This window comes from Mustela putorius, unplaced genomic scaffold, assembly GCF_011764305.1.
Source record: "Mustela putorius furo isolate JIRA1106 unplaced genomic scaffold, ASM1176430v1.1 tig00003863_pilon_pilon_pilon, whole genome shotgun sequence".
Lineage (NCBI taxonomy): Eukaryota > Metazoa > Chordata > Mammalia > Carnivora > Mustelidae > Mustela > Mustela putorius.
Genome location: NW_025422015.1, coordinates 1,714,115 through 1,728,084, shown reverse-complemented (window position 1 = coordinate 1,728,084; position 13,970 = coordinate 1,714,115). Strand labels below are relative to the sequence as shown.

Genomic DNA, 13,970 nt, shown 5'->3' with positions numbered 1-13,970 from the left:
TTGTTTTTAGTAATTAGTCTTAAATTTTACCAAGTTATTTAGCTTGACAAAGAATCAAGTTAAATAAGTAACTCAACCAAACTGGAAAGATTTTAATGTATTTTAACTATATTACCACAACTTGTCTGACACCTATGGCGTATTTTAGTTTTATCCTATTATAATCCCACAGATTATTATTATCATTATATAGTAATTTCATTTGGTTGTTTTTCAAACCTGCCTATTCTTCCTTGGGGGGGGGGTATTTTCTTCCTCTTCAAATGTGTGATTCTATCATTTATTTCTTTGGTCATTTTACATGGAACAATTTTATATTTCATATTTGCAATTCTAGTACTTCGTTTTTGTTTTCTGACTCTGCCATTGATTTCTTACCGTGTTGGAGGTCTCTAAGACCACCCGCCAAGTTTGATGATTTCTTGGGAAATTCAGAGGATTCAGTTATACTCATGGTGATGATTTATTACTAGTGAAAGGATGTAAAGCAAAATCAGCAAAGAGATAAAGATGCATGAAGCAAAGTCTATAGGAAACAAGCCACGAGATTCCAAGCATCCTTTTCCAGTGACTCACAAAGGATGCACTAAATTTCCTAGCCAGAAGTTGTAACAATACTTACAAAATGTTGTCTACCACAGAAGCTTATTAAAGACTTGCCACTCTAGGTGTTTTGGAGGGCTGGTCATGTACTCACTCTAACATGTACTCAAATTTTAGGCTCCCAAAAGGGAAGTGGTTTTTATCTAAAACTACGTTGTTTGTACCTCACAGTTCAGGCACTGGAAAACACTCCATTTAGGAAATGCTGAGAACCCTCCACAAATTTGAGTTCCTAGACTCTGGCCAAAGGCAAACTTCCAAGCAAATCTTTTTAAGGGTATCAGTCTCAGGCTTGCAATGTTTACACTTTACACTTCTTATGAATTTGTTAATCTTTGTTTATGATCTCTGATTTATTTGTTCTCAATTATTGGAAATTCCAGAGGAAACCAGAGTTAACCTTAAAAAATAAAACTACCAGTTGTTTTACTAGCAAAAGCTGGGTTTATTTGGGAATACCAGAGAATTGCAATCTGGAACAAGCAAGTTACAGCAGACTGTAGGCAAATCCACAAAACAAAAGCAGAGGAACACTTAAAGAGGAAAGGGGGACATTAGGAAGTCTGATATAAACAAAAATTCCATTGTGTTTAAGTGGCAGTTTGAAGTATAGTGACTTTTCATTGGCTGAGCTGTTGTCTGGGAAAGGAGGAAAGCTTTTCTTCCAACTGGGACAGCAAAATAGTGCCTAAGTGCAAGGTCCATCTCTTCCTGTTGGATCTGTAATTGACAACAGTGTTAGGGTATGAGAGCTCCCACTGGGAATCTCCTGACTCCATTCTAAATGGGATTTCCTTTTCATTTTCACATTAGCATATGCTATTATGTTAAACCAGTATCAGTATCAATCAGGTTAGATTTTGCCATGGTAACAAGTAACCCTGAAAGATATCAGTAGCTTTAAACAATGAAATTTTTATTTATTTTGGTTTTTTGCTGCTTTTTTTTTTTTTAAGATTTTTTTCATTAATTTGTCAGAGAGAGAGAGTGTATGCACAAGCAAGGGGAAAGGCAAGCAGAGGGAGAAGCAGGCTCCCCCCTGAGCAAGGAGCCCTGTGCAGGACTTGATCCCAAGACTCTGGGATTATGGCCTGAGCCAAAGGCAGATGTTAAACCAACCAAGCCACCCAGGCGTCCCTAAACAATGAAATTTTAATTCTTACTAATGCCTGTGGAGGAGGGAGGAGACTATAGCTCTGCCTTGCCATCACTCTTGGACCCCACTATCTGGTGCCTCACAATCTGTTTGCTGTGGCAGACAGAAAGGGAAAGCATGATAGAGTCTCTTAAAAGTTACCACTTGGAAATGACATCCTTCTCACAATTCATTGGCTAAAGAAGTTGTGTGGTTTAATGTAATGATTGTGCTAGAAAGAGAGCTAAAAATACATGATGAATGGCACTAATTAAAATTAAGACACAGGGACGCCTGGGTGGCTCAGTTGGTTAAGCAGCTGCCTTCGGCTCGGGTCATGATCCCAGCGTCCTGGGATCGAGTCCCACATCGGGCTCCTTGCTCGGCAGGGAGCCTGCTTCTCCCTCTGCCTCTGCCTGCCATTCTGTCTGCCTGTGCTCGCTCTCTCTCCCTCTCTCTGACAAATAAATTTTAAAAATCTTAAAAAAAAAAAAATTAAGACACAGCAATACTCTTTCTTCACCCTTCCTCTTTCTTTTCTTCCATTTTGCTCTACTTGTCCCTTTTTACTGCCAGAAAGAGAATATATTGTATTGAAGAGCGAAACGTATTAGCAATTACATTACTTAGTTTTTTAGTAAAGTAATGTTTATTGGCTGTTCATAGAGATGTGTATCTATATATAGAATTAATATTTTGCTGTTATTAGAAATCTACTAAATTAGATAGATAATGTTTGAGAGAATAAGGTCAGAAAGCCCCTGTAGTCACAGGTGAAATGAGAAAGGGGTTATGGATGGTTGTTCACATTCTTGCTACTGCAAGAGGCAAGAACACAGTTGGATTTCCATCAAGTGGAGCAGAGGATCCAACAGAAGCTCTGTTCCAGAGTCTCTATTTAGTTTAAAAAAAAAAAAAAAAGCATGTGCAAATGAGGGAAACAATAATCAGTCATGGAGTGCTGGCATGGACTAGCTAGCCCTACTCTGGAGAAGAATAGGAGTTTGGTGGTGGAGAATGGGGTGGTGTGAAGAGACACCTTTGGAGAAGAGTTAGGGATGCTGGAGCAGCGTATTTGTGGAGACTCTAGCATGTTGCCTTTGGTGGGACTCTGATCTGCCTCAGTAAACCTAGCACATTGCCTCCTCCATCTCCTCTTGCTGGATAAATGGAAAGCAATCTTAGATGGAGGCTTTTGCTTGTGAATCTTGCCACAGTGTTTTTTTTTTAATATTACTATCAAAGAAAAGTAATAGTCTCACTTTAATCTATTTGAAAAGTATAACAAGTTAATTACTATTATCACTTGGCATATTTGTGTAACTGAGATAACATATTTGTAATTTTGTACTTTTTTTTCCCCCACCTACCTTTCTCAGGCATTTTCCTAAGTCATTTAAACCCTTCATAAATAAAAAATCAAAATTTTCTTTTAGTAATATCCTGTGATATGAATGTACAAGAATATTCCCCAATTTTTAAAATTTTGTATATAATCCGGAATTAATGGAAATGGAAGTTAATATTTGTCCTAAAATGTAGCTAATAACATAAATCCACAGATAAATAGATATCATGATACCATATAGGATTTTTTAAAATTATCAACAATTAGATATTAGATTTGGCAACTGAAATTTAAGTCTACATTTAAGATATCCCTCGTGTGTAGTGGCATTAAACAATATTTTAGGGAGGAGATGAAGACTATCTAACCAGAAAGTTCTGTTGATTCCCCTTTCAAGATATAGCTAGACTTCGGTCCTCACCACCAGCTCCTACCTCACCTTGGATCACTGCAATAATTTCCTCACTGTTCTCTCTGCTTCCACTCTTGTCCTTACATATTCTGCTCTTTATAGGGTAGCAAGAGTGATTTGCTCCAGTATGAGTTAGGGCACTTTGCTCCTCTGTTTGATACCTTCCAACTGACTCCCATCTAATTCAGAGGAAATGCCTAAGTCCTTGGAGAACAGGTTTCCTGCTCTATGCAGCCATATCATGAAGGCAGTAGGCACACTCCTACCTCATGGCCCTTGCGCTGGTGTTCCCTCTTCCAGAATGCTTTTTCCTCATTAGTCACTAGGCTTGTTTCCTCATCTTATGTTTGTTCAAATAGTCATTTTCCTAGTATGGCCTTCTTTAAATAACATTTAAAATCATAATCCCCCTGCCCCTCTAGATCATAATCTTCTTCCTTGTTGCTTTATTGTTTTTTGTAGGATTTATCCTTCTAACAGTCTCTATAATTGAGTTAGGTATGTTTTGTTTTGTTTTGCTTTTTTTCACTACTTATCTCCCTCTCCATTATAATACCAGTTGCCAGAATGCAAAGCCATTTATTAGTTTTGTTCACTACTGTATTCCCAGTGCATAATATAATGCCTGGTCTGTAGCTGACACTTGGTAAATATTGTCTGAATGCATGAATAAAAGTTATCTTCCTGGAAAGAAGGACTTATATTTCTTATAGAGAAACAATATTAGCTATATCAGCAAACTGGCTAGCCCAGTGGACTGATGTAAGCCTTAGAGTGGTAGACAAAATAAAACATCCTTTAAGGAGACCCGACCCCAGATTCAGTCCTGCAAGCCATATTGGGGAACTTCCTGTAACTCTACCTCCACTCCCAGCAGGAAATCATTATGTGACTAACACATTTTCATCAGATTTCTGCTGATTTATCCTAAAGCATATGTGAGAATGATGCGCACTACCCAGAAATGGAATTCCAGCCTCCAGCTACTATCCATGAGAATGAAATGAAGGGGAAAAGTTGCCGACACATCATGCCAATCTGAAAGTTTTCAGATTACAACAGAGTTACTGAACAATTAAAGAATAACTTACGACACAAGAATTACCTGGAACGAGTGTCCCTGAGGTAGCTAGAGAAATTACTCAGTTTTTTACAAGGTTACTTGTGGAGACAAAGTTCAGCAGAAACGATAGAACAAATTCAACAGGGAACAACAACTGATCCTGAGGAAGCCCTGAACAAACTAGATGAAAAGGAACTTGCTAAAGAAAGAGCATCGTGGATGAACATTTTGCGAAAAATCAGAAGAGGGATGATCCAAATTGCATTAATGATATTGAAGTTGAGCTCCTACAGGATGAACAACTGCAGTCTTGTGGCTGGGACACAGTCAGCTGATGAGTTCTGATATCAAAATTTCAAATACTTGATTGGGCTAGCAGAAAAAGGTAAAAAATAGAGCTACCCTATGACCCTACATTTGCATTACTGGACATTTACCCCAAAGATATGGATGTAGTGAAAAGAAGGGCCACATGCACCCCAGTGTTCATCACAGTAATGTCCCCAGTAGCCAAACGATAGAAAGAGCCAAGATGCCCTTCAATAGACAAACAGATAAAGAAGATATGGTACATATACACAATGGAATATTACTCAGCCATCAGAAAGGATGAATACCCAACTTTTGCATCAACATGATTGGGACTGGAAGAGATTATGCTGAGTGAAATAAGTCAAGCAGAGAAAGACAATTACATGGTTTCACTTATTTGTAGAACATAAGGAATAGCATGGAGGATATCAGGAGAAGAAAGGTAAAAATGAGGGGGGATGGAAATCAGAGTGGGAGATGAACCATGAGAGACTATGGACTCTGGGAAACAAACAGGGTTTCAGATGGGTGAGCCTGGTGATGGGTATTAAAGAGGGCACGTCTTGCATGGAGCACTGGGTGTTATACACAAATAATGAATCATGGAACACTACATCAAAAACTAATGATGTACTGTGTGGTGACTAATCATTTAAAAAAATCCATGTTTATACAAAGGATGTATAAACATTGTTCTAGAAAAATCTGTAAAGAACATTAAATATACATGTTGGGTCAAGTGTGGATTAACTATTACTTTTCAAAATGAGGACAGGTGGAGTGTCTACTAGGTGGATGCATGAGGAATACACGAAACCAGAATATAAGAGTGTGCCTTTAAGGAACTTATAATCTAATTGGAAGATAGCTCAAAAACTTGTGAAAAGCTAATTGCCAGAATTAGGCAGCAAAAAGTTTAGAGCCAAATGCTTGATAAAGGTTAAAAAGGGTCAGTGCCTAGATGACCATAGGGTAGAATAGTCAGGAAGGAATTTGTCCTTTAGTAGAGAGATGGGACTTTGCCTGGCCCTTGAAATGTTTGGATAGAAGTGCGTATAGAATTCCAGATGAGGGGCACCTGGGTGGCTCAGTGGGTTAAAGCCTCTCCGTCAGCTCAGGTCATGATCCCCGGGGCCTGGGATCAAGCCCTGCATCGGGTTCTCTGCTCAGTGGGGTGCCTGCTTTCCCCCCTCTCTCTCTGCCTGCCTCTCTGCCTGATCTCTGTCAAATAAATAAATAAAATCTTAAGAATTCCAGATGAGAGAAACTAAGAGAAAAAAAAGGGGGGGGAGGGTAGTGGGAACAGAGATAGGGATTAGAATACTTGAGGAACAATAAGAAATTATAGTTTGGTAAGATTGGAGGGCATATATGGTTCTTAGGGGATTATCCTGTGTGAATTATGTCTTTATATGTATTTAACTATGGAGTGGGAGAGCAGCCCTACAGAATGCCCTGCAGCAGCAAGTAGATGTCATCTGATGGACAGCAAGGGAACTCTGCTGCTCCAGGATCAGGAAATCGCTCTAAAGATATTCTGAAACCCTGAAGTTCTTCCCATAAATAAAGATGTTTGTTTGTAAAATGGGAAATGTAGCTGAAATGAATGAATAATAGGCACTGCCAGTTTAGGCCTATTCGTGAATTTGGATCTACAAAGAGATCTTCGTTGAACCGGTTAGGTTATGTGTGTACAGATAACATCTTTCTTCTTATTAGAATATTGTTTAATTGGCAGATATTCTATGTTTTCAGCCAGGAGATTAATACTCATTAAATAAAACTAAATATTATTCATTCTTTCAAAAAAAGAAGATGTCCTTTATAGCTACTACCCATTCCAAGTTACCTACCTGGCAACACTTGGATTTTAGGAATGAAGGTTGTTCACACCTGCAGATTTTTTCTAGACATGCCCTTGACAGGATTGATTGATTGATTGATTGATTGACTGATTTTAAGATTGTATTTATTTATTTGAGAAAGAATGAGTGCAGGTGAGGGGCAGCAGGAGAGGGAGAAGCAGAATCCCCACTGAGGGATTCTGCAGGGAGCCTGAAGCACAGCTTCCTCCTGGGATCCTGGGATCATGACCTGAGCCAAAAGCAGATGCTTGGGCGCCTGGGTGGCTCAGTGGGTTAAGCCGCTGCCTTCGGCTCAGGTCATGATCTCAGGGTCCTGGGATTGAGTCCCGCATCAGGCTCTCTGCTCGGCAGGGAGTCTGCTTCCTCCTCTCTCTCTCTGCCTGCCTCTCTGCCTACTTGTGATCTCTCTCTGTCAAATAAATAAATAAAAATCTTTAAAAAAAAAAAAAAAAAAAGCAGATGCTTAACGACTGAGCCACCCAGGAGCCCCTGACACAATTTCATGCAGAATTAGGGATTTGCCTTTCCACAGAGGCGTCACATGCTACATGGTCCTAGATGAAGTATGTCTTTGTTCAAATAAATGAAGGAAACTGAAGTTCCTGTTCTCCAGGTGTTTATTTCTATTCTTCCTGTGAAAAAAAAAATTTTTTTTTTGCTGTAGCCCAGATGACCTTGCATTGACTTTCTAGTTCTAACTGATAACATTTTAGAGCAAGTATATGGAAGTATTGACAGAACACAAGGGGCAAGCAGTGTGCCCATGTGTGACCAGGCTCTGGGAAGCTGGTGAGGACAGGATGCAGAGTATTGTCCTCTCTCTACTCTGTTGCTATCTCTGAAGGGATCCCTGGCTTCCTTGTCTAGTGGACTCCCCACAGGCTGACTCTGTCATAACCAGATATTCTCCCCACGCCACGCTGAAGCCTCCTTCCTCCTACTCTGAGGCTGGCCCATATTCTCTGCAGGGCCAGAAAGGGCCTGCTTGTGGAAGAACAAAAGATAAGGATTTGAATTTCCCTGATGGCTAATGATGTTGAACATTTTTTCATGTGTCTCTTAAGACATTTGTATGTCTTCTTTTGAAAAGTGTCTGTTCATGTCTTCTGCACATTTAATGATTATTTGTTTTATGGGTGTTGAGTTTGAGAAGTTCTTTAGGGATCTTGGAAAGCAGCCCTTTATCTGTAGTGTCATTTGCAAATATCTCCTCCCATTCCGTGGGTTGCCTCTTTGTTTTGTTGATTGTTTCCATTGCTTTGCAAAATGTTTTTATCTTGATGAAGTCCCAAAAGTTCATTTTTGCTTTTGTTTTCCTTGCTTTTGGAGAATCTTGAAAGAAGTTGCGGTGGCCAATGTTGAAGAGGTTACTGCCTATGTTTTCCTCTAGGATTTTGATGGATTCCTGTCTTACACTGAGGTCTTTTATCCATTTAGAGTTTATCTTTGTGTATGGTGTAAGAGAATGGCCAAGTTTCATTCTTCTGTATATAGCTGTCCAATTTTTCCAGTAACATTCATTGTCTTTTTCCCATTGGATACTTTTTTCCTGCTTTGTTGAAGATTAGTTGACCACAGAGTTGAGGGTCCACATCTGGGCTCTCTATTCTGTTCCATTTGTCTATGTGTCTGTTTTTGTGCCAGTACCATACTGTTTTGGTGATCACAGCTTTGTAATATAGCTTGAAATCAGGCAATGTGATGCCCCAGCCTTGTTTTTCTTTTTTAACAAATCTTTGGCAATTTGGGATCTTTCCTGGCTCCATACAAATTTTAGGCTTATTTGTTACACCACTTTGAAAAATGCCATTGGTATTTTAATCAGGATGGCTTTGAAAGTATAGATTGATCTGGGCTGCATAGACATTTTAACAATGTTTATTCTTCTGATCCATGAACATGGAATGTTTTTCCATCTTTTTGTGTCTTCAGTTTTTTTCATGAGTGTTCTGTAGTTCCTCAATTATAAATCCTTTACTTCTGGGGTGCCTGGGTGGCTCAGTGGGTTAAAGTCTCTGCCTTTGGCTCAGGTCATGATCTCAGGGTCCTGGGATAGAGGATCTCTGCTCAGCAGGGAGCCTGCTTCCTCCTCTCTCCCTCTCTGCCTCTCTGCCTTCTTGTGATCTCACTTTATGTCAAATAAATAAATAAAATCTTTAAAAATAAATAAGTAAATCCTTTACTTTGGTTAGGTTTATTCCAAGGTATCTTGTGGTTTTTGGTGCTATTGTAAATGGAATCAATTCCCTAATTTCTCTTTCTACAGTTACATTGTTAGTGTATAGGAAAGCAACTGATTTCTGTGCATTGATTTTGTATCCTGCCACATTACTGAATTGCTCTCTGAGTTCTAGTAATTTGGGGGTGGAGTCTTTTGGATTTTCCGCATAAAGTATGTCATCTGTGAAGAGAGAGGCTAAGTGTAATAAGCAGAGAAAGACAATTATCATATGGTTTCACTTACATGTGGAATGTAAAGATTAGTATGGAGGACATTCAAAGGAAGGGAAAAGTGAAGGAGGTGGAATCAGAGGGGGAAATGAACCATGAGAGACTGTGGACTCTGGGAAACAAACTGAAAGCTTCAGAGGGGAGGGGTTGGGGGGGATGGGTGAGCCTGGTGTTGGGTATAAAGGAGGGCACTTATTGTATGGAGCACTGGGTGTTATACACAAACAATGAATCATGGAACACTACATCAAGAACTAATGATGTACTGTATAGTGATTAACATAACATAATTTAAAAAAAAGAAATTTAAGTAACCAAGGTAACTTCATTTGAAAGTAAACCTGTAGGTATTTTAAAACAAACAAACAAATAAACAAAAAAGATAGGGGAAGTGCTGCCCATCCCTGAAGTTGGGAGTGGCCTAGTGAGTCGAGGTTCACAGCCTCCAGGTAGGTGTGGAGTGACAGGACAACAGTTGACCTGGTCTTAAGCAGGCTTTTTCGGTTTGGGTGGATGTTTGCATAAACAACTGATTTGAAACAGTGCTATAGGTCTCAGCCTGGGACCGACTTGCTAACTGGGTCAGGTCAAATTGGAAGACATTGTCAGTCACTGATTACCTAGTTTATCCTGTGAGTGCCCAGAGCACTTTCCTCGTAGTCTCACAAATCTTGTCATTCACTTTTTCCTCCCCAGCTGGTATGATCAGGGGCAACCTGGAACAAAGCAAGAAGGATTCAACTCGAGCAGCAACCCTATTATATAACAGACTGAACTTCTTCCCAAAATCCAACGTTCTTTTCTTGTACTTGCTAGTTTGGGTCCATAATTTTGTCTCCCTTTTTTTCTGTTTTGCCTATGTGTACCTATTCTCACCACACACCAATTTCTTTGATAATATCTTCTTATTCTTTCCTATTTTGAAACCATCACCCTTGTCTTGGCACTCAGCCATCCCTTTACTGGGCTCTCTAATCTGTGTTTGGAACAGTGGTTCTCGTTTTGTGATTCCTGGACTAGCAGCATCAGTATTTCTTGGAAACCTGTTAGAAATACAGACTCTCAAGCTTCATTCCCAGACCTCCTGGATCAGAAACTTTGGAGTTAGGTGGGGCTGGGCCCTCTAGATAAGAACCTCTGAGCTGCTGATGAACATGATAACGAGATTCACCTGCTAAAATACTGTCATCAGTTGCCCCCTAGCTCAGACATCTTGAATGGTTGGTTCCCCATTACCTACAGGATTCAGTTTGAATTTGTCAACTCCTATGCTATGCGTCTCCTTTGCTCCAGTTGGACTCCCATCTCCATGTTTTGACATTTCTGCCATTCCATGCACTCCTCTCTCCATGCTCTCTCTACTGAATCATATCCTTTTTGTCTTCAGCAGCATAACCCCAGTCTGTCTTCTGAGTCCAGCCCAGAGTCCTCTCCTCCATCTGAACCTCTTCTGGTCTTACACACTTTTATGGTCTAATGCATATCCTACCTTGTATTGACAACCATTATCTTATTTATGGATCTAGTTTCCCCAAATAGATTATAAGTTCATAAGGTTTTATATTACTAAATTTTTAGCGTCATACTCACATGCCTGATTCCTTTCTTCTACTTCATATGAGTCTTTCTAAAACTGGCCCGATAATAACGCACAGTGTTTTTTGTGAAAACCAAAGATTCTAAAAGCCCCACCATAGATCTTCTCAACTGGATTCTTCAGGGGGGAGGTCCTAAAGATCAATAATTTGAATAAGTACCCAAATATTTCCCATCATGAAGCATGTTTGGGAAAGATGGCTATAAACAGCAGATGCTCACATTTTGGTGTTTTTTTTTTTTTAAAGGAAGGTGACTTTGATTAAAAGAATAGGGAGGAAAAGAGCCCTTGTTAGATACACCCTGTGAGACTTGGTAAGTATTTGCTGAATGCCTAAATCTTTAAAGGAGGTTGAGGAATAGTCAAGGAAGATGAATCGGGGTCAGACACCAGGAGATAGCAGTGTGGTTGGGAGCAGATCAGGAAGGGCAATGACAGGAAAATAGTGCAAGTGACAGTCTGATTTAAGTGAAACTTGTTTGTCCCGGGAGAGGCATGCTGCCCTCATAGCAGCTGTTGAGTAGGAATCTCAGTAGTAAAGTGAGCATGTAAGTAGGGCTCAGGAGAGATGATGATGAAGTAAACCTCCCTTTTATTGTGTATCACTCTGTGAGCTGAGTGATTTTGACACGCGTGAGCCACCAGGAGCCAGGGAACTGTTTTCTCCCAAAATCATACACTGCAGAAATCCCTAAAAGGACTATCTTGTTTTCCGAACAATGTCATTCAGGCCAACCTGTGCCACTTTTTACATGAAGAACAGTCAAGAAATCAACTTGCCCAAAAAGGCACTGCTGTTTATTTTCAGAGAGGAGACTGGGGATCTTGGTCTTCTGACTCAACCATCATAGGTCTCCCTCTCTTTTTTTAAATCTCTATAGCTTTTTTTTTTTAATTATATTTTTTAAGAGTCTGTATTTTATGAATCCTTAGACAAGAATAATTAATACCTAACTTGATCCCAAATTTTCAGAAATGAGACGTAATCCTAAAACAATGTTCATAACGGAGATGAAGTGAAGTAATGATGAAAAAGTACCTGTCACAGTGACTGGCATATATTTGGCCTTTAATGCCTGTGTATTCCTTTGGTCTTTGAATGCTAAGTCACCTCACCTGCAAGTTCATTTCCATTGCTTACATAAGTAAGGACATTGGCTTTGGAGGTATTCAGATCTGAATCTAAATCCTGGCTCTGTCATGCACTGTGTAATTCTGTATGTAATTGCTTAATCTCTCTAAACCTTGGTTTCTCTGCCTACAAAATGGGAATAATAATACCTTGCATAATTGCTCTGAAAAGCAAATGTTAGATGCTTAGAAGTGCTTGGCACAATGCCAGACATTTAAGAAGTACTTAACAAATATGAGTTGTTTTTATTATTGATTCATAGCAAAACTTTACTTGGATCTGTGCCTTCTCATATAGAGGCAATAAGGGAAAGAGAGTGATGTCTGAGCCACGTACCAGAGTTTGAATCTTGGACTGGACCCACCACTTATTACTTGTGTGGTCTTGGAAATGTCATTTAACTGTTCCATGCCTTAGTTATCCCTATTTTACAGATGAAGACCCTGCCTTCTCTGTGGGGTCATTGTAGGGAGTGAATGTGTTAATATATGAAAAGTGCTTAAAAACGTTGGGTACAACATAAATACTCAATAAATATTTGCCATCATTAATATATGTCTTCCTATATTTACTGACCTTGAGATTTTGTTGAGTTTGAAGAGTTCTCTTCCTCTTGGCAAGACTAAACTTGGAAAACTCTTTCCTTTTTGTCTATTTCTATATTAGTTTATATCTGGTGGCCTATACCTCCAAGTCTGTCATTTCATCCCCTCATTTCTGCCTCTTTTTTTTTTTTATTTTTAAGATTTTATTTATTTATTTGACAGAGAGAAATCACAAGTAGATGGAGAGGCAGGCAGAGAGAGAGAGAGGGAAGCAGGCTCTCTGCTGAGCGGAGAGCCCGATGCGGGACTCGATCCCAGGACTCTGAGATCATGACCTGAGCCAAAGGCAGTGGCCCAACCCACTGAGCCACCCAGGCGCCCCTCATTTCTGCCTCTTAAGGTTGGAGAAGCCCTTTGCTGATGGTCAGAAAATAATCAATTACGCATGAAAGACATGGTCAGCAGTGAAAGAACAGGAGAAGTGCTGGCAATATATTAGATATTTAGAACAATTTTAAAAATGAAAAAACTAGGCACAATTTTAAGGAATATTAAAAAATGAGTTGATGATCCAAACAGATTAGAAACTGTGCTAAAATCCCTTGAAATTAACCCTATTTTCCTGACATGTAGAGATAATTTAGCATCTTTCTGTTTGCCCAGAGTTCTTTTATGTGTTCCTTTCTTCTTTCTGTATTTTCAACAAGTAGTCCTGAAAAATACTCATTCTGATCTATGTACCTATTAATCCAATGCTGTCCTCATTAGGACTCTGTGAAGCCCTTTCTATAGTCAGCTTTCCAGAGCACTGGTACCTCCTTATCTTTGTGTAAGGTAGTCACACTAATTACCTGCTCCTTAAGGCTGGCTTCCGGTTTGCCTTCTGCCTAGGGGTAAGACTGTGAGTTGCTAGAGGTAACCAACCCTCCTCCAAGAGTTCAGAGGAGTGGCTCTGTTCTTAGTTCCAAGGGTTGGTTAATCTTGATAGACTTAAGTCCAACTTGGTGGTCTCATTGTTTTGTCAGTGATTGGTTTAGGCCCTGGTGTGTGGTGTGTATCTTCTGGCAAATGAAACATGAAGGGAAGTCTGTCCTATGAAATATGTCTTTGTATTAAAAATAAATTCATGGGAAGAAATAGTACCTATTTTTCTTCTGGATGTGGTTATGTCTGCACTTAATTTTAAGCAGTAGCTTTATTGCAACCATGAAGAAAACTAAGAGTAAAAGAGCAGAATATGAGAGTGGAAAAATCATGGGTCCTTGATGATTAAGGTTAATTCAGAAGCCATTTTACCTTGGGAATTCTTGCTATATTAGATAAATTTTCCTTAATATTTAAGCCATGCTGAGTTGTATATTATCTGTTTTATGTAGTTGGAAACATCCAAAATAATATACAAGCCCTTGTTCTACTTATTAGCCAAAGACATCTTCTCTAGGCTCTATAACTTTAAGTTCTATTATCTCTGTGAAGCTGCCCAGAAAGTCCCAGCCCAAAATAGCAG

General features: G+C 39.4%; 1 pseudogene; it reads left to right on the top strand.

The window, feature by feature from the left end:
- The first annotated feature begins 4,462 nt into the window (after positions 1-4,462).
- Positions 4,463-4,906, top strand: LOC123387822 (annotated as a pseudogene).
- The last annotated feature ends 9,064 nt before the right edge of the window (positions 4,907-13,970 follow it).